The sequence below is a fragment of the Drosophila albomicans genome, chromosome X, assembly GCF_009650485.2.
Source record: "Drosophila albomicans strain 15112-1751.03 chromosome X, ASM965048v2, whole genome shotgun sequence".
Taxonomy (NCBI): domain Eukaryota; kingdom Metazoa; phylum Arthropoda; class Insecta; order Diptera; family Drosophilidae; genus Drosophila; species Drosophila albomicans.
This window is the reverse complement of record NC_047627.2, coordinates 20551186-20572258: the sequence shown is the minus strand read 5'-3', so window position 1 is coordinate 20572258 and position 21073 is coordinate 20551186. Positions and strand designations below refer to the sequence as shown.

The window sequence follows — 21073 nt, the reverse complement described above, 5'->3', positions numbered from 1 at the left end:
TTAGTATATTTTGCGGTATTTTAATTTGATATAATCTTAGAATGTGATTTTATTGAAACTAGTTCTATAACAATATACTAAAATCAGTCGTAGATATATGTTAGTATATTTTCGGTATATTGATTTAGTATATTTTGAAAAAGTAGTTTCACTAAAACTAGTTCAATATCGATATACTAAAAATAGTCGTCGATATATTTTAGTATTTTTGAGGTATATTAATTCGATATATTTTTAGAATGTGATTTTATTGAAAATAGTTCTATAACAATATACCAAAATCAGTCTTAGACATATGTTAGTATATTTTCGATATATTCATTTGGTATATTTTTAAAATGTGATTTCATTAAAAGTCAATATATTAAGAACAGCCTTCGTTATAATATTTAAGTATTTTTTCGGTTGCTATATTTTAAGAGTAATACTGCACTGTTTTGCTTTTATTCAAAATGGATGGCAGGTATCACACAGTCGGGCACACTCGACTGTAGCTTTCTTAGTTGTTTTCATTCAACACTTTGCGTGCACGTTCCTTTTACTTTTGCTTATTGTGTTGCCTCGACCTGGCTTCGCATCTTGCTTTCTCCGTCTCTCACTCACTCTTGGCGCGTGTGCAAGTCAAATTATGTGGAAATGAATTATGGCGCGCACGCTGCGACCAAAATGGCAACGATCTCTGCACAACACACAACACACAACGCACTGAGAAAACCCTTCGAGAAGTCACAGCGCGGAGTTGTAACCCAAAAAGCACAGCAGGACTCGGCACTTGGACTCATTAGCTGGCATCAGCGAAAAACAAAAAGCCAACAGCCAACAGCCAAGCCAAGCCAAAAGCCAAATGTGTGTGTGTTGTTATTAATATTTGTGCGCAATTCGCTTTCACTTTTGCTGTTGCTGTTGCTTTTGCTTTCACCTCCCCCCATTTTCTTTTTTCCCGTCAATTTGTTATGGATTAGCTTCAAATGACTTTTTCCGCCCAGTCCATAGTTCATCCATCAACTCCTCCTCTGCCTTTTGCTATCGCATGCACATTGCGCATACGCCGCGTGGCATTCTGATTTATATGCCCAATTAATAGCTCGATTTGCAAAAGCCCAGCCCATTGTAATATTGTTTAACGGCCAAATGATTTCCACGGCACAGTAAGCCAGTCAGCAAATGAATGCTTTCGATTCAAATTTCAGTTTCAATTTCAGTTTCAGTTGCTCTGTTCATAAACCTTTCATATGCACAGCAAAAAATGCAAATTTGTGAAAGCATCAAGTTCATGCATGCACAAATTGGAAAATGCCGAATATCTTCTCCATGGTTGTTCTCTTATTTTTCTTCTTTTTTTTTTTTTTTTGTCCCCCAATACGTAATTTTGATTTCGGATTCAAAGTATTTTTCATCTACTTTGCTTTTGCATAAAATGTGTTAAGATAGCTAAAGCAAATATTTAATAATTTAAATTAAATAAACATTTGTCAAATTCCAATCAAAATTGTTGTGTGCATTTCTTTAATTAAGCTTTTTTCATCTCTTTGTTATATTTTATGTGTCATGTGACTGTGAAAACTAAATTCAACATATTTATTTTTTGCTTGAGCTGAGATCATTAAACGAATTATTTTGTATTTCGTAAATAGTTCTCTTAAATTCTATGACAATTGTTGAGCGTATTTTTTCACTATATATTTTCAATTCTGAACTGCTTTTGTGGTATTTAATTTGCCATGTGACTGTGAAAACCTAAATCAAGATTCTTCTTAAGTTGTTCAGTTGTACTGAATAAACATTATTGTGTCCATTTCAAATGCAAATATTTTGTTCATTATGTATCTTTATCTTTTTAACATTTTATATCCAATTTGTCTGTAAAATCTCAATTTAAAATACGATATCTATTTTTTAGAGACCTAATTACATATAGAAGGAACTCTCTAGTGATAGGGTATAGTTTTAAAATCGAAATTCAGGCAGCACTGCATAAAAATAGTTTGAAATGAGCTCGAGAGTTGCTGGTTGTGCGCTGAGCTCGAAAAAAAAGCGGTAGAGGGGCATATAAATCTGGTAGTAAAGTGTGCAAAAGTACGCGTCCGGCAAAGTTTTGTTTTGGGCTCTGTTCGGAATTTTGCAGTTGGTTTTGCAACCGTTCAGCAAAGTAGGGCAATAGTTTGTTTTGGGGCAAATCAGTAGCTGCAGTCGGGGATTTTGATGGCCAACGAAATGGAAAACAGCAGTGGGTGAAAACAATAAAGCCGTATGCTATACTACTTAAAAGGGTTCACACAGACGCGTATTGATTATTTAAACGAACGAGTTTTTCGAGCAAACAGTTGAAAGCGAACAAAAGGTGCGAACTGTGTGCTGTGTAGTATTTGTTTTGGACTTTGCAACCTTGTCTTACAGCTTCTTTGAGTATATTTACTTTATCATTCCTGATTACTGTCTTACTTACTACTTATTTCCTATTTGCTGTTTGCCTCTCTGCTATTTGCAGTCTCTTATTTGCCTTGACTTTTGTAATCAGTTGAACGAGCAACGAACAGCTGGATGGCAAAAAAGATTCGGGCAGCTCTTTAGCTCAGTTCAGTTCGGTTCAGTGGCATTTCTCATTCATAATACGTAAATCTCAGTGCCAAGTTGCCAAAGTTGCCGCCAAATCTTGTTACGCTCAATTGACGCCAGCCACAACAAGTTGCATTAACAATTGCGAATACGAATAAGCGAATGACTGTGAATACGAGTGTGAAGCATGATAAAAAAAAAATACGAAAGAAAATATATACACACAAATGTTTCACTGAGCCATGGACTTTCTACTTTTATTTCGCTCAGTCAAAATAAAAAATATTATACACAAGTATGTGACTTTAAGATATTCCACTCTGATGTAAGACACAAAGTGCAGAGTCACGTAGCTATAAAGTTTAAATTAATATGATTCCACATGCAAAAATGTGCAAGATATGAATGTGAATAGAGTGAAGAGAGAGACAGAGAAAGAGAGAGAGAGAGGAAGTCTGTATGAAGTATGATATGCAACTATTTTCATTATAAATATTATAAATATGATATGCAACTATTTTTGTTAAAGAAATTCATTTAAAAGACTGTCCAAAAATAGCTACCATTAATTTATCTGCCTTTTGCGATGCACTCTCTATGTCATTCTCTAATTTGACAGCTGCAGCAATGTAAAATCGTTTTATTTAAAATAGCATATTTCAAAGTGGATCATAGTAAATTTATTTGTATACCCACAGGATAGAAGGGTATTATGGTATATGGTATATTTTGAATGTAATATTGTAAAGATATACCAAATATAGACTTCGGTATATTTTAGGATTTCCAGTATATTAATTTGGTATATTTTGAATGTAATATTAAATCGATATTCCAAATATAGTCTACAACATATATTAGTATTTTTAGTATATTGATTTGGTATATTTGAAAAAAATACCGCACTGCTTTGCTTGTAGATCACACTTGAGTGAAGCTTACATTGTGGCATTTAAATTAGAATATTTCGAAGTGGATCATAGTGAACTTTTTTATTCCCGCTACCCGTAGAGTAGAAAGCTATTATAGCTTTGGTATATTTTGTAGTGAATGATATATTTTGAATGTTATAGTAGATCGATATACTAAATACAGCCTTCGGTATATTTTTTTTAATTTTTCGAGTAAATTATTTAGGTATATTTTTATTGTAATAGCAGATCGATATACTAAATGTAGACTTTGGTATTTTTTAGTATATTCTTCAGTACATTTATTTGGTACATTTTAAGAATAATACTGCAATATTACTGGTATATTTTGATTGTAATAGCAAATCGATATACTAAATGTAGACTTCGGTATTTTTTAGTACATTCCTCAGTACATTTATTTGGTACATTTTAAGAATAATACTGCAATATTTTGCTTTCTTACTTGTTTTTATTTATTTTTGCTTTATTTCATACCATATTAAACTTAAAAGTGGGGAGAGTATTTTAAAATATATATTCCAACTGTGGATGCAGTTGGCGAAAGCGAAAAAAGCAGATAGACGGACAGACAGACAGACAGGGAAAGGGATGCACAGATGCACTGATGTGCTGTGATGGTCGTCATTACAGTTAAATGCTTTCTGCTGCTTTTCCGCTGAAGTATTCGCGACTTCTGTTGAAAGTTAAGAAAGTGGCTGCATTCCGTTGTTGCAAGACATGAATGCGAACGCGAACGTGAACGTGAATGAGAACGCCATGGCGAATGCGAATGTCTGCGAGAACGACAATGTGACTGTTGAATGCGCTCAATAAAATTCAAGACCTGGGGATTTACAGTGCGATATAAACTAAATAAAACAAAGTGGACATCGGACATGACAAAAATGTAGAAAACGGGAAACAACAAATGTTGCAACTTTGGAGTTGTCAGTTTTGTTGATCATGCAATTACAAACATTGTATTTTTAAGAATACACAATATATCATAATATATTAGTGATGAGTAAAAACTACATATTAATGAATTGGCTTGGCAAATTTCAACTAACATGCAAGAAATAAAATAATTGAACAACAACAATTCGAAGTTAGAGATTTTGATACAAATATTTGTAATTTATAGTTGCTTCTTTTAAGTTTAATTAACAATTTTTTTAGTAAAATTATTAGTAAAATGAAACATCAACGACATTCTTAAGACTATAATAAAAAAATATTTTAATGCATTTTTATTATAAAGTTGTGTGGCTTTTAATGCAGTTTTATATGGAGCAAAGTAGGTGCAACCATTTTATTACGCTTATTACAAAGCATAACTATTATTTACCAACTTAGTGGATTTCTCGGTGCATGCTAATAATGAACTATCATTAGTTTATATTTCTATGATTTTTATCTTTGCGCTGCTAGCGTAATGAAAAAAGTGGAAACAAAAGCACATTAATATTTCTGCGATATTAGAAATACTAAACCAGCGATAAATTCTATTTACTGATTAGAAAACTATATACTAAAATTCTAATTTTATCATACTTTGCTTTGCTTTTATTGTGTTGCTTTATAAGAAATAAGATTTATAAAGCTTAGAAAATATCAATTTGTGTGCTATCACAAATACGTAAAATTATAAAGCTTAATCAATCATAAATTCTCTTTACTGAAACTATTATTATTTGAATTTTTGTTTTATTCATTCATGAATTAAAGTTGGCAGTCATTTTCTTAAATTATACTTCAACCATACCCTTTTGGGTTATGAATCGACAGGGTATTTTAACCTTTAGATACCTTTGCTTTTGTTTTCGTGCCATGTAAGAAATGAAGTTTATAAATCATCAGATTAAAATGAGCAAGGGCAACGCGCATTTATTGGCATTAACCCGACGACGTCGAAGTCGACGTCGAAGTCGCTGCTCGTTAATCTTAGTTAGCCACTGGCTGGCTACACAAAGTAGAAGAAGAAGACGAAGACGAAGTCGAAGGAACTTGCTTGCAACACATTCAGTGTCAATTCTTCATCCTCATCTCACTTGAGATTTTCACAACTTTACACAATTTTAATTCCTTTTAATTTGTATCTTAGCACGGCGAGTCCTTAACGTGAGCTAAGTATCCGAATTCCTTTCATTTACCATTTTATGGAGGGCCAAATTAAGAGTGTAGTCGACCTCTCTTTACAAGTTCGCATGTTGTCTGTAAATATCGTAAAAATAAACAGTAAATACTCGATAAACTTGAAACGAATTTCAAGTCATTTACTTCTTGTTCGCTTTATGGACTTTCACTAATGCTCACAATTAAATTGATTTGATATATATGTTTATCTGTTTTTATTTCTATTGTTGAAATGTATGTGCAATTTAAAAAAAAAAAAATATTTTAATTTTTTATACATTTTGTATTTAAATCTGAAAAGTGAATGAATAATATTTTAAACATAGGAGAAGTGAATCAGAAAAGTGAGCAGGAAATCATTTAAGTGTCACCAAATTTTTAGTTTATATTTAGAAATGAATTTTTAAAATTAAAAGATAAATTTGAAACTTAAATAAAGTTTGAATGTGAGTTTAAAAAGTAAACAGATAATGAATTTAAAAATTAGAAGTTGAGAAGTAATTGCATATTGCAAAGTGGATTGGAGTGAAATCTTTTTTATATGTTGGTATACTTTTAAATATTATAGTATATCGATATACCAAATATACCCATCAGCATATTTTTAAATTTTTAGTATGTTAATTTAGTATATTTAGCTTTGCTTAATGAGTAGTAAACACAAATTATTATGAAAGTTAATAAATAATATTTTAAATATTACCAAAATTTAAAATTAAAATTTAAGAATTAAACAGATATGTTAATATTTGAAGTACTATTCATTTTCAAAATTCTTTTATTTATGCATTTAATTTATTGGATCTTTTTTAATTTCCATGCTTCTCAATACTTGTTCAGTACACAGAAAGAGGGAAATGTTTCGTCCTTTTGGCTGCTGTGTGTGTGTATGTGTGTGTGTGTTTGTGTGTGTGTTTCGGTTTCAGGGGCAAGATTTATGTGCAGTCAACTTAAAGCGGACCCCAAACAAATAGATACAATGGACAAGCTGATGGCCAGTCTCAATTTGTATCCATGTATTCGTATCTTGGCTTGTGTATCTGCAGCTTCAACTGTAGTTGTAATTGTATCTTTTGGCGGAGACAGAGAGGGAGAGAGAGAGAGAGGGAGAAGTGGAAAATTGTTGTGCGGTCCACAAAATTTGTACGCGTCAGCATATTTAATTTAATCGCTCTGCCAGAGGGAGACAGAGAGAAAGAGAGAGAGAGGGAATTGTCACCCCAGGTTCTGTCTAAAGCTGAAACATAAACCATTTCCATTGGCGACATTTGGCTAGAATGGGAATAAGATCCAGTGACAGTTGTGTGTGTGTGTGTGTGTTGGCTGATTATGTTTTGTTTGGTATTGTTGTTATTGCTTGTGTTGGTTATCATTGAATTGCTTTTGCCACACAAATATTATGATTACTGGAATGAGGCACATTAGTTGCTCTCTCACATTTGCCACACATTTTCGGCGAGTGGCATCCAATTGTTGTAATGGATGTAGACTCAACTCAACGCAACTCGATTCAACTCGACACGATGCGAAAATGTTTGCACTTTTTGATAGACAGTTTCAGTTGTGAACTGTAACAGTGGCAACTTCGTTCGTTCGTCTCGTGAAAGTGATTGAAAGGCCACCGACAGACTTTTGGCTGAGCAACATCAATTGATTAGCTACTTACTTACTTGCATTTGATTGATGACAACTCCCATTGAACACGTGCGACGATAATTCCCAACTCTCTCTCTCTCTCTCTAATTCCATGCCCTCTCTCCCTCTCTCTTTGGTCACTTCTTGCACGGTTATCATCAATCACTCGCACTCGCTCACAATATTTAAACATATGTTCATTCAAAGATTTTTCTGCATCTGTACCAAAAAATTTCTTTATCTTTCGTCTAAGATCGATTGACTATTTCAATTTTCAAATGCATTGCCATTTTTCCCAACGACTCAAATACTCGAAATCCACATTTAAGCTGGCTATTAAATTGCCATTGCAAATTGTCTGCTCGCCATTAGTTTTTCTTTCTGTCTTTTTTTTTTGCCATTTTTAGCCATTTGCTTTGAGCCAGCGTCTTATCATGGCCAAATATCAGTGTGAGAACAATTGCTTTCTTTTTTTGCGGCTGCCTTTGTAATTATTGTCGCCCTCAAGGATCACAACTTGTGTGTGGCTTTTCTTGTCGTCCACTATTTTTATACCAACTAAGGCATAGCTTTTAAGATTTATAAAGATTGCCAACTTGAATTGTATGAAGTGCAGATTAGCCCAAAATGTATCATTACGACATAGATTTTGATTTCATTTGAATATTAAATAATTATAAAAGATTGAAAAGAATAATTGCCAAATATTAAAATTATTAAAATTAAAAATTTATAAGCCATTAAACAATTATACCTAATAAATCATTTTCATAAATTGAAATAAATGAATAGTGTAGAAAATACAATACAAAAATTTTTGTAAGATTTTAGAGCAAAGAAAGTAAATACTTTTTAAATTAGAAACGAAACAAAATAAAACTAAAATAAATCAAAATATTATTTATACAAGATATTAATATGTTATCAATAAGGATTTGTAAGCTATTTTTCTCTACAAATTTCTATATTATATTGTAATTATTATTATATATTATTATTTTGATATTAATGATCAGCTTCAACTACTGAGACTATATCTACGATCTACATACTATATGTCCGTCTGTCTGACTTTAGCTTTCTTACTTGTTTTAAATTTCTTTTGTTATTAATTCGAAAAGTGTTCTAATTATTACTATTATTATTGGTACAAAATAGTTGAGCATATTGCTTGCTAAACTGTCTTTAACTTTATAAAGAAATATAATTACTTATAGGATATCTTTTGAATTGTCTGCTTCGTCTAAACTGTTTGTACGTGCTTTAGAAAACGCACTGCTGCCAAATTAGCTTTGTTTTCTTTTGCTTTCTTTGCCTCAACAGGATTTGTGTTTTATGATTATGGGTCACATAAACACACACACACATTCGCACCCACACACTCACATGCAGTTTGCTGAAAGAGATTGTCTTCTGTCATGGCCATTTACATTTCATTTGCGCTAAAATTGAAGCCTTTCCTTCGAGGAGGAGCAAGAGGAGAAGGGGCGACGAGAACAGCTGTGTTAATCCGCCAGTCAAATTATATTCAATTGACGAAGCCATTGGCTTTGGCTTTCATCGATTGGATTTAAGCATTGTGGGATTCTACGAATACGACTCTCTCTATTTCCCTCTCTCTCGCTCAGCGATTGCTCATTTAGTGCTGCTGCGGGGGGAGTGACATCAAACGGATTTTCGCACTATCATCAGAGACTGTCACCATCAGAGCATTCCACGAGCAGAGCAGCTCATTTATTCTCATCCAATCGCACCACTCGCCACTTGACTCAAGTGGCCCTTGGACAGTGTGTGGATGTGGCAAGCAGGCAAAAGCGGCGTGTATGTGTGTGGGAGTGTGTGTGTGTGTGTGGAGAACTCAACCTTCATCCTCTTACTGTTATAATTTTTGGCCATTTTGCTGACGGCTGCTGGTTGTGTGTGTGCCTCATCAATGGGGCTTGCTATCATTTGGTTATTCAAATAAATTTGCTTCTTCACTTTCGAATATACTCAACACTCACACACACACACACTGTTAACACACACACACACATGGCTGATGGAAATGTGCGCGCATAAAAGATAATGAAAGTGTTGGCCTGCCCCTTGGGAACTTTGTTGGATCGCAGTTCGCTCTGCGCCTGCAAGTATGCAATGAAATTTTGTTGCGTCAAACAGGTAGACTTTTGCTCATATGTGTGCGTGTGTGTGTGTGTGCTTGTGTGTGTGCATGAGATGGGCACTCTAATACATGAAATGAGCATCGCCAACCCAACTGGCAAGCTAATCAGCGTACAGCATACGGCATCAGTTCTTGCCAATCAAGATGTTTCAAATTAATTCACTGCACAGTGGGCCATAAAGCAAGAGGTTACGCTTAAATCCCTACAGAATAATATTGATATGAAGCTTTGGTATATAATTTATGTTTAATATGTTGTTTGCATTTTTGTAAATTCAATACTAAATTACCATAAATGCATATAAATGAAATTAATTCAAATGTGTAATAGGAATTTAAAAAATATTTTATTTTATTCAATATTTACTTCTTAAACAAATTTGATTTATTTTCTTTTTAAACTTATTTTATTTTATCAAATAATTAATTCTTAAACAAATTTGATTTATTTTCATTTAAAATAATCTCATAGTACACATTTACATTTGCACATTCAGGCATTTTTTATTTATATATATTACATTTTCGAATTTCTTTGATTTCATCATTTCGTACATAGTTTTTGATTAATGTATTTCTATTTTTTACGAAAATTGATTGCATGCAGTTTTCTAATACAAATTTAAATACATTTTAATACTTTTTTGGGCGCTGATCAGCACAGATTTCTGCTTTGTACATTCTTGAATCATCTACCAATAGCTTACACTTGCATTTGGGCTCAACTGTTTAGCAACAGTTGATCAAAGGCTCATCAAAAGTGTCTGAAGCAAGCTAGGCGATTTTTATCAATCGCTACCGCTTGACCACGCCCACTTATTACATCTGCCTTCACTAATAACTCGAGTCGCCGCTTAGTCAAGCCCTCATGAATGGGTTTAGTGTACATAAACTAAAATTTTTGGCAAGCCAATTTTTACAGTCGATTGTTGAGGTTTTGCAAACTGTTTAGAAAAAGTCTTAGCTGTTGAGTAACTGTTGATCAAAAGTACCCTAAGCAATCTTTGTGAAACTCGCCTGCCTTACCACGCCCACTTATCACATCCTCCTTCACTAATATCTCGGTCCGCCACCTAGTCAGACCCACACACTGAATATGGTAGAGATATAGGCAAATTTTTGGCATAGACTTTTTTCAGTCGCATATTTAAATCAATACCCAGTAGCTTGCTTTGCTTTTATGTATTTTTGTTCAACTGTTTAGTAAAAGTCACAACTGTTTGGCAATAGTTGACTAAAAGTACCTTAAGCCTTCACTGGATAATCTCGCTGAAGGTATTCTGCCTAACCACGCCCACTAAGCGGAACCGCCTTCACTAATATCTCGGTCCGCCGCTTAGTCGAGACCTCATGAATGGGCTTAGTGTACATAAACTAAAATTTTTGGCAAGCCAATTTTTACAGTCGATTGTTGAGGTTTTGCAAACTGTTTAGAAAAAGTCTTAGCTGTTGAGTAACTGTTGATCAAAGGTACTCTAAGCAATCTTTGTGAAACTCGCCTGCCTTACCACGCCCACTTATCACATCTGTCTTCACTAATATCTCGGTCCGCCGCCTAGTCAGACCCACACACTGAATATGGTAGAGATATAGGCAAATTTTTGGCATCGACTTTTTTTCAGTCGCATATTTAAATCAATGACCAGTAGCTTGCTTTGCCTTTAAGTTTTGTTCAACGGTTTAGTAAGAGTCACAACTGTTTAGCAGCAGTTGACTAAAAGTACCCATTCAGTAGGTATTTTGTCTAAACACGCCCACTTAGCACTTCCGCCTTCACTAATAACTCTGTCCCACGTTTAGACAAGCCTTCATGAATGGGTTTAGTGCACATAAACTACAATTTTTGGCGATCAAATTTTTCACAGTCGATCGTTGAGCTTCAGCAAAACTGTTTAGTAAAAGTTACGACTGTTGAGTAACAGTTGATCAAAAGTACCCTAAGCAATCTTTGTGAAGATCGCCTACCTGACCACGCTCACTTATCACATCTGCCTTCACTAATAACTCGGTCCGCCGCCTAGTCAAGCAGACACACTAAATATGGCGCAGATATAGACAAATTTTTGGCATCGACTTTTTTCAGTCACATATTCTAATCATTGACCAGCAGCTTGCTTTGCTTTTATTTATTTTTGTTCAACTGTTTAGTAAGAATCACAACTGTTTGGCAATAGTTAACTAAAAGTACCTTAAGCCTTCACTGGATAATCTCGCTGAAGGTATTCTGCCTGGCCACGCCCACTTATCACATCCTCCTTCACTAATATCTCGGTGCGCCGCCTAGATAAGCAGACATATTTTAAAATTTTTGGCATGTCATTTTTACACATGATCGATCGATCGTTATATGTTGAGATGTGGCGCAACAGTTGAGTAGCAGTTGAGAAGAAACACGCAAATTTAATCGCCTGCCTGACCATGCCCATTTAGCTTATCCGCCCACCCAAATATCTCGGTCCGTTTGGTCAACCAATCGAACATCCAAATTTTACACATTCAATCAAATTTTTGGCAATGTTTTTTTTTTTAAATAAAATAAAAATAAAACAAAATGAAAAGAAAATAGATTAAATATAATATTCTAATAAAAATTTAAATACTTTGCTGATAGAAAATAATATTATTACTACTACCGCTAAATGTTTACTTTAATTATTATTCCTGAAAAGAATGAAAAGGAAATACGAAAATAAATAATTTCACCTATTTTAGCATATTTTATTTATGCTGCTGCACTTACATATTTATTTAATTTATACTAATTTGTATTACTTGATATACTTATGTATTTATATTATGAATTCATTCATCTTTTGACTTGCATAATTTATACGAGAGTTTCGTCTTAAAGAAAATGTAAAAAAAAAATACGTTTGTTGTGGCAGAGTAAACAAGATGCTGACCCAAACTTTCTGGCTTTTCAGCATAACTGTGAGATTCTTGTGCAAGAATTTCATATATTTCACATGAATTCACAACTCACATTTACTTACTTGTGTTTATTTTCAAATGTGTACTTATGTTTTCTCGAATTCTTTGCCAACATTGCCAGCGAAAAAAAAAAGAATTCCTCACAAAAATTGTGCGCTGTAATGAAAATTTGCTGTTTCAGCCACAAAAGTTGTTGATCTTAAAGCAAGAAGAAATCTTGAAAAGTTTAAGCAAGGTTTTTATATTAAATATGCATTTTAAGATATTTTTTATAATGAAAAATTTAAACAATTTTTGGCTAATAAAAGAAATACTTCTTTTTGTAATTCGAATGATATTCTATCAAAGAACAAAACTTTTTTGAAGATCGAGGAAAAAAAACTATACTATAAGCAAATTATTTGCGTGTATTTTGAGTAATATTTTATCGAAGTAAGTAAACTTGCTTTTAAATGAAAAGTATAAGCAATATACTTTTTTTAATATAGGAAGTTGTTTTTTATTTGCATTTTGAGTGATTTTTTATCAAACAAGAGAATCTTAAACAAGATATATTTTTTTATATAAGACATTATTTGAGTGTATTTCGAGTGATATTCTATTCATAGTGCAGCTTTCAAAATAAGTCGCTGTCTTTGGCAATCGCAATCTGAGTGTGTTGCTTGTTTATGCAACTTGTGTATGTGTGGCATGTTGCATGTTGCAAGCAATTTCAGTTGACGCATTTGGCGCTGCTTTGAAAGCGTAAAGATTTTGTTAAATAAATTGAATGTATCATCGCAATTTTCGGACTGCAAATATGCAGTGATTGTTGTTGTTGTTGTTGCACCTATTCCCGGCATGAGAAATGCGAGAGGTGGGGAGGGAGTGGTGGGGAAACTTTCATTTCATGTTGTGAACAAAAGCTGCAATTCCAATAAAGTCGTTCATCGCGCTGCATCAGGCGAAAAGTTTCTTGCTGTCAGGCTAACTCTGAATATGCATATGCCACAAAAGACTATCTCCACAATGCGAATGAGTGTATTTTTATTTGTGTGTGTGGGTGTCGCCTCACGCACACACACACACCCACACACATGCGTTGTGGCCATAGTTATGTGGGAGCACACAGCTCTTATCCAGAGACTCGCAGCGTTTTATTGTCCTGCGACGTACGTGTGCTCATATTTCACAGCTGCCACAGATTCGCCATTTCATTGCAATGCTCTGCTCCTCGTAACAAGACAATGACCAAGGCCCTCTGCCTTGTTGTGTCTCCTGTGTCTCCTACACTCCACCTACACTCGCTCGCTATTTTAGGCCACTCATGGCAAACACGCACACAAAGAGAGTTTTCTCCATTAGGCGTAACTATTTTTTTTTGTGCCCATTATGCCAGACGCATAAATACTTGTACTTTGAGTGTTTGCCTGCCCCCTTTTGAGCTCCTCCTCCAAACTCCACTTCTAACCCCTCCTCGATTTGAAGCTTCCGTTCACTGTTCGCGCTGTTGACTAATTAAAGTTTGTTGCCGCTAACGCCGCAAAAACGCGTTCGTTTGCATCACACAAATGACGTTTTGCGGTTGCACTTGCAACTTCTTAATGAGCTGCACAAATGTTGCCATAGACACACACACACCCGCACACACACTCGCACACATGGCGTATACGTACTTTGTTCTACTGCATCCACAATGAATTCGCGCTCTTCAGCTTCAGGTGCGGTAACTGTGGCCTTAACACTCACTTTCATGGCAACTATGACATCCAAATAAAGCCATGATGTAATCCTATATAATGTGTGTGTGTGTGTGTGTGTGTTTGACAGTGTGGTTGGCTAACAAACCACAAACAAATACGTAGCTTGCCATTAAGTACAATTGACAGTCGCTTATGCGTTGTATGTGACCGCAACTCAAAAATAAAAGGGGACAAGAAAACGCTTTATTGTTAATTAAACAAGCGAACTTGAACTTGAAATTAAACTGCACTAGAAACATAGATATTGCAATCTATAAAATTGGTAAAAGTATTTATTGAACTATAAAAGCTACAGCTATATCAAATAAGAAAAAAAAATATATTCAGTAAATTCTGTGAATTAATTTCTGGTGTTAAATAATGTTTTAAAAAATTGTCTTTGGTGTAAGCATCTTACTTTGTATGTGTTGACAATTGTCATCCAACTGATAAGATGTTATATATGAAATAAATAGCAGGGCTCATTGTCAACATGCTTTTTCTGTTAATTTAATATTAATTAATTAGGCAATTTACTTATTGTCCAAATAGGCAGATTGAAAATAAAGAAGAGAAAAAAATATGTTTCCTTATAGTATATTTATTATAGTATTATAGAATACTTTCAATAGTGTTATAGTATATTTACAATAGTGTTTGTATAGTATAGTATATTTTTTCGCAGCAAAATAATGTTTACTTATTATATATTTATTATGGTATTTTTTTGTGTTTTATTATATGAAATATATAATTTAAATATATATTTTATTGCTATTTTTTTCTATCAATATTTTCGTTTCTAATAAAATATATAAATTGTACTAAATAAACTACAACTTGTTCACAAAATTCTATTGCAATAATTTGCACACCAAGTGTATTTTAAATTTCGACTTCTTCAAAGCGCAAAACTTGAGAATTCTTTAAAGTAATAATATAGAATATGAATATGTTTATATCAAAACTAAGAATACCAAAGGAAAATATACATATATAGAACTTTGCTGAGTTCGACTTTCAAACAGTTGGGATCAAGAAAAATATAAACAAATGTGAGTGAGTATGCTTTGCTTTCTTGGAATTCAGTTAGCTAGCTGCTTCTAAGAAGTTAAGCAGACACTCGCATCGTAAGGAGATACCTGAAGCATGTGCAATTCACAATTGAGTTTGTTATTTTTGGTGCAAGAATAATATGAATGTTACCAGCAAACCAGCAGCTCAAATGTGAAAAATGTATTACGAGTATTGCGGCTTCTTTACGCATCATCGAAAAGTGCTCTCTCAGTGTGTGGCTCAAATCCGACAAAAAGATTTTCCCAAGCGCATCCTCGCAAACATTTCGCATTACTAACAACAACAGCGCCAAAATGACAGTCATAACTGTCGATAAACATAAGCGACAACAACAACCAGTAAAAAAAAAACAACAGCAGAACAAACATGAGCCATGTGCTTTGTGTAATACAAATCATAAACATCAAGCGATAACAATAAAAGTAAGACAGAACAACACACAAAACAAAAAAAGAACAGAAAACAACAACAGCAGCAGCATAAAATATTACGAACAAAAAAATAATGAAATGAATGACAGTTTGCAATACTCTGACTGCAACGAGAAGATTTATTAGGGACCAAGTTTTAGCTGCTGGAAATTTATTTTAAAATGAATTTAAATCGTTTAATGAAAAATTATTATTTAACAGGCTTTTTTAGTTCATTTTTTGAGTTTAGTTACTTCTAATAAATTCTTGATTGCTTATAAGTAAATGAAGGAACAATTTAAATAATATTCACTACTCATTTTTATAGATGAAGGAAGATATTATTATACCCTATAGATAACCAAGCTTTAGCTAGTGCAATAACTCTTCTTAAATTTATTACAAACTGAATCTAAATCGGTTATAGAAAATTATCATTTAACAAACTGGCTTAGTTCACTTATGAGTTTAAATCTTTTTCTTGATTGTTGATAAATGAAGGAACATTTTAAATAATATTATCTATACATTATTATAGCCGAAGGAATATATTAAATAATATTATGGGTGTGTTATTATAATACCTTATAGATAAACCTTTTTGTTAATGGAAATTACAACTTGAAGTAAAATAAAAATGTGCATTTCGTTATTTCATTATTGTGGAATAAATTTTTATGTATTTCCATATAGTTTTGCAATGATATTTTCTTTATCCTTGACATGAGCATTTTAATTTGCAAGGCTTTACATTTTAATACTCATCATTTCAATACTTAATTTATACTAATTTCTCGGCTACAATTTGCTTGCATTGCAAATTTAATGATACAATTTATGTGCCCATTTCGGAGAGTATTAAAAAGGCAATGCGCATTTTCATGCGGAATGCCGAAAATCATAAAAATAATATAAAATTCACCGCGGGCGAGAGCCAAAAAGAGAGAGAGAGAGTAGAGTGAGAAAGAGAGAGGGAGATGAAATACATATTAACGGTGCGATGCGACCCCGTAACAAAAACAAACAAAATATTTACGCTTAATTATGGCTGATGTTGCTCATTTGTCGTAACGAGGGCAATAAAAAAACAAAAAAAAAAAAAAAAAAGCCCCGCTGTCGTATGCGGCGTATGCGCGATATTTGTTATGATTTTCAACCGTTCAATGCGCATTGGCAGCCACAGTGGCATTTGTAATTTTCCGATTTACATTACACACACAAACACAAACACACACACACACACACATACTGACCATTCAGGTTCACCTCAAAATATTAATATCCCAAGCTCGCATTTCCAATCTAAATAGTGAATGGGGAAATATATCTGAACATTATGAGTTTACATGTGTTGTTTTTGTTTCGTTCATTCATTAATCATTGCATTGCAGCATTTCAACTTTCGCAGCCATCAATAACTGTTATAAAACTATTACAGCTTCAGTCTTACTTCGACGCTGTTGTTCGTAACGTTGCAACGTTGTAATGAGCTTTAGTTAAGTTTATTTCTAAGCGATTACACACAATTCGAGTGACTTTAACTTTCGTTGACAACAATAAACTAATCAATTACATTTTTCATGTTTTCTTTGCAGACTTTGTTTGTTGTATTTTCCAAACTTTAAAGTTTCAAGTAAGTACAATAACAAATTTTCAATTCAACTACATAAAAAGTGCAATAGCAAAATTGCATTTATATTATTTGCTGTCATTTTTTTTGGTACTCTTAAAATTTGTCATCATAAGCAACAAATTGATAAGTTACAATATAGTAGTATTTTCCTTATTTGTTTTTGTATGTTTTTAATAGAATAAAAATGTAATAAAATTGGTTTGAAAGTTCTATAATTTATTTACTGCAGTAGAATTTTGTGAAAAATATGAATTTAATTGGGAAATTATATAAATTTCATAAATAAACCAAAATAAAAGTTTGTAAATTAGAGAAACTTGGCAAACTTGGTCGAAAAGACTTTAAAGTACAACACCTTCAAGTATAACGAGTCAACTTTGCTCTCTGTCTCTACGAATCCTCCAGAGTTATGCCCTGTATGAAAAATAAGGTAGAACAATCTGTAGGAAATCATTAGAGACATAAATGATGAGCGACTAACTTGACTGAAGAAGAAGGTTCAAATTTAAACAGTTTCAAATATGCTAAGTTAACTGTCAAATACTTATATCATAAATGATATATAGTACACTAAGTAGTAGGATTATTTTCGCGTGCATTATCATTCAAGTAATGTGAGTCAAGTTGGCGTCTCTTTGAGTGGGACGCAATTGAGCGATTGTTGTTAGGACAGGTTCCACACAAAATGTCAATCAAAGTGCAATGCACACAGGCACACACACACACCTGTGTATGTGTATGAGGTTGTGTGTGTGTGTGTGTGTGCGTGGAACTGTCACTTCAAGCCTGGCGGCATATCAACGCCTCCCACATTTGCTCGACCTCAAGCAGCAGTCGTTGGCAGTCGTTGCCAGCGGCATATTGCAATTTTCATTGCCACTTCAGCTCATTTAACGCGAGCCAAGCTGAAGAGAACTCGGGCAGTTAGCCAAGCAAGTAACCAAGGCAAACAGGGCAGCTCTAGCCAAGTTGCAGCCAGCGGTTGCTTCCCTACTCCTCTGATTGACAGAGCATTGAGAACAAAGCCGTTGGCGGTGACAGGCGACTCGGAGCTATGCGATTGGCTGTCTCCGCTTGGATGGCTTAGCTTGACGATGACGATGATGATGTTGTGTGTGTGTGTGTATGTGTGTGTGACATGGCCATGTTTACCTGCTGCTGGGCACACACACAGAGAGAGCAAGCCAATGGCATTTTATGGCCACAAGCGAGTCTCGTTTGCAAAGCGTAAAACAAAACTTTCAACATGAAATGACATGCCGATTAAATTAATGCAGCGCCTACCTAACATCTCAACTCAATTCAAAGTGGATGTTAGGGGGGGGAGGGCTAATAAAGCGACTGCTGTATTGGCATCATAAAAACTTTAAGTTCGAATCGTTTGAACGCTGCGCAAAATCTGTTCGACCATTGACACCTGCGACCCCAGCAGCAGCACAAAAGGTAACAGCAGCAAGCATACGCCCCGTTGCCCAAAAAGGCATCAACTGTCAGGCATCATGTGCACGTAATCATAATAAATGACAATGGTTTTTCCTCTACAGTAAGCGGATACTTTTATTTAATCATGCGCTCGATGACAATGACCCAAACGAACCGAAAAAACAATCTCAAATTTGTTCGCCTTCCCAAGGCCAAGAAAGTTCAGCAAATGCCGCATAAAATCTCTTTTAATCAGTTTGCCAAAAATGCCATATTCATGTCCAACTAACATTTTATACCCATTTCAATGTTGTGCTCCGCCCGATTACTTCAATAAACTCTTGAATTTATTGCTTGCCATTGGAAGTTTGCTGTTTTCAAAGCTTGAAAATTAAACTCGAATTTATTTTCAATTAATCGTAGATAGTTTTGCATCGGATTTATCGCCTTAACTTCTACAGTATTGTAGTATTTTTGTAGTATTATGGTATATTGAAATTTATTTAAATGTAAAAGGATAACGAACTGTTCGCTTCGATAAATCCTGCCATCAAATTGCGATTTAAGCTCTTTAATACTTTCGATATTATTGTGCTTGGCACAATTTATGCTCTCTCCGATTAGTTATGGTCCTTAATCCCCACAAACAGCAAATCTGTCTCGGTGTTTGCCTCAAAATGTCTGAGGTAAAATAAAGTTTCCCAATAAGTACACAATGCGTTCTAAATACTTTCGAACTATTTTAGTTTCCTTGTTCGTTGTTTGTCAACTGAATGGCTAAGCTTCTTCCTCTCTCTCTCTCTCTCTCTTTCTTTCTGTTAATCCTTGAGAAAGTTGTGCTCAGTGTGTCTCGTAATTTATTTTTAATACTCATGTAATTTGCATTTGTTGTCTTCTTGTTGAGTGTGTGTATAGAAAACAAATCCAAACACGCATTTACTTCGCCATTTTCAATTATCTCGAGCAGCATTTTCATTTAGACTTGGTAAATTTGCCAACTTTCGATTGCCAGCGGCATCAGCATAAATAACAACAGCACAATCCAACAAACACACAACGAAGTACTGATTTTCACAGTTATATGAGCATAAATTAAAGTTTTCCTATCTAAGTTACAGTCATCACAAATTGGTCGAGACATAATTGCTCGCAGCGCATTTGCTGAAAGGCAAAGTTTGTGTGAAAAGTCAGCTGCTATGATAGAAGTATTTTCAAAGTGTTGCTTTTTTTTAAATATATCTAATATTTTTACAACTTTTATTAATGAAAATAGAAGTAAGATAGTGAAATTATTTCTTATGCTATGCACTGCTATGTAACTATCACTTTAAGACGATTATTACAGGCATAGGTAACTGCTATGTAACTACCTTTTCATGTTGTTTACTACTGTCAAAGCTGGCTGCTATGTTACTCCATTTCAAGCTGATTAATATTGTAATTTTCTAATGGCTCGTAGATCTTTTAGTGAAAAGTGAAATTAGTTTTTATTGCATTTTATTTTGAAAGTGAAGCAATTTTTAAACTTTTACTAGTGAATAAAAAAGTCGGAAATAGTAAAATTATTTCTTATGCTATGAACTGTCCTAAGCTGACTGCTATATCAACGATTGCTTTACATAAGTCGATTATTACATGCATAGCTAACTGCTATGTAACTTCTTTAAGTTTAAGATTACTACTGCCAAAGCTGGCTGCTATGTTACTCCATTTCAAGCTGATTAATATTGTAATTTTCTAATGGCTCGTAGATCGTTTAGTGAAATGTGAAATTAGTTTTTATTGTATTTTATTTTTAAAGTGAAGCAATTTTTAAACTTATACTAGTGAATAAAAAAGTCTGAAATAGTAAAATTATTTCTTATATCCTAAGCTGACTGCTATGTAACTATCACATTCAGACGATTATTACTGTCATAGCTAACTGCTATGTAACTACCTTTTAATGTTGATTAATACTGTCAAAGCTGGCTGCTATGTTACTGCATTTCAAGCTAATTCATATAGTTCACTTGGATAATGACTCGTAGTTCTTTTGGTGGAATGTGAAGTTCATTTACATAGTTGAGGAAATTATTTTAAAAGTGTCGCATAATTTCAAAATATATAAGAGAAGTTCCCTAAAATGAATCTATTTCTGCTGTCTACTATATCATAAAATTTGTTCATCTATAATGTGAAATTTAATGTTTTTGAATTTCTCCCCACAAAAATTACGCGGTTTTCGACAATTTCATGTATGCTTAATTAAAAGCACAATTTGTGGCAGTTTACGTCGACTCTTCGTTATTTGTGTGTGAGTGTGTGTGCTTGAAAATTCCCCAAAACCAAAGCGTGAGTTGTTCTCCCTGGATTTCTGATGAAATAATTTCAGCTGAGTTGCTGTTAACCTAAATCAACAAGGGCAGCCCAAGTTCCAAAGGGAAAATGGCCCCAAAAGCAACTAAGATAGACACGTTGCAAGTTGCGAGCTG

General features: G+C 33.9%; 1 protein-coding gene across 1 annotated transcript in view; it reads left to right on the top strand.

Moving 5' to 3' along the window:
- The first annotated feature begins 2609 nt into the window (after window positions 1–2609).
- Window positions 2610–21073, top strand: part of LOC117577676 (allatostatin-A receptor) — a 98802-nt gene continuing 80338 nt past the window's right edge. The window contains exons 1-2 of the mRNA XM_052008688.1: window positions 2610–2851; window positions 17140–17177. The gene's annotated coding sequence lies outside the window, so the exon portion shown is untranslated. The remainder of the gene's footprint in view (window positions 2852–17139; window positions 17178–21073) is intronic.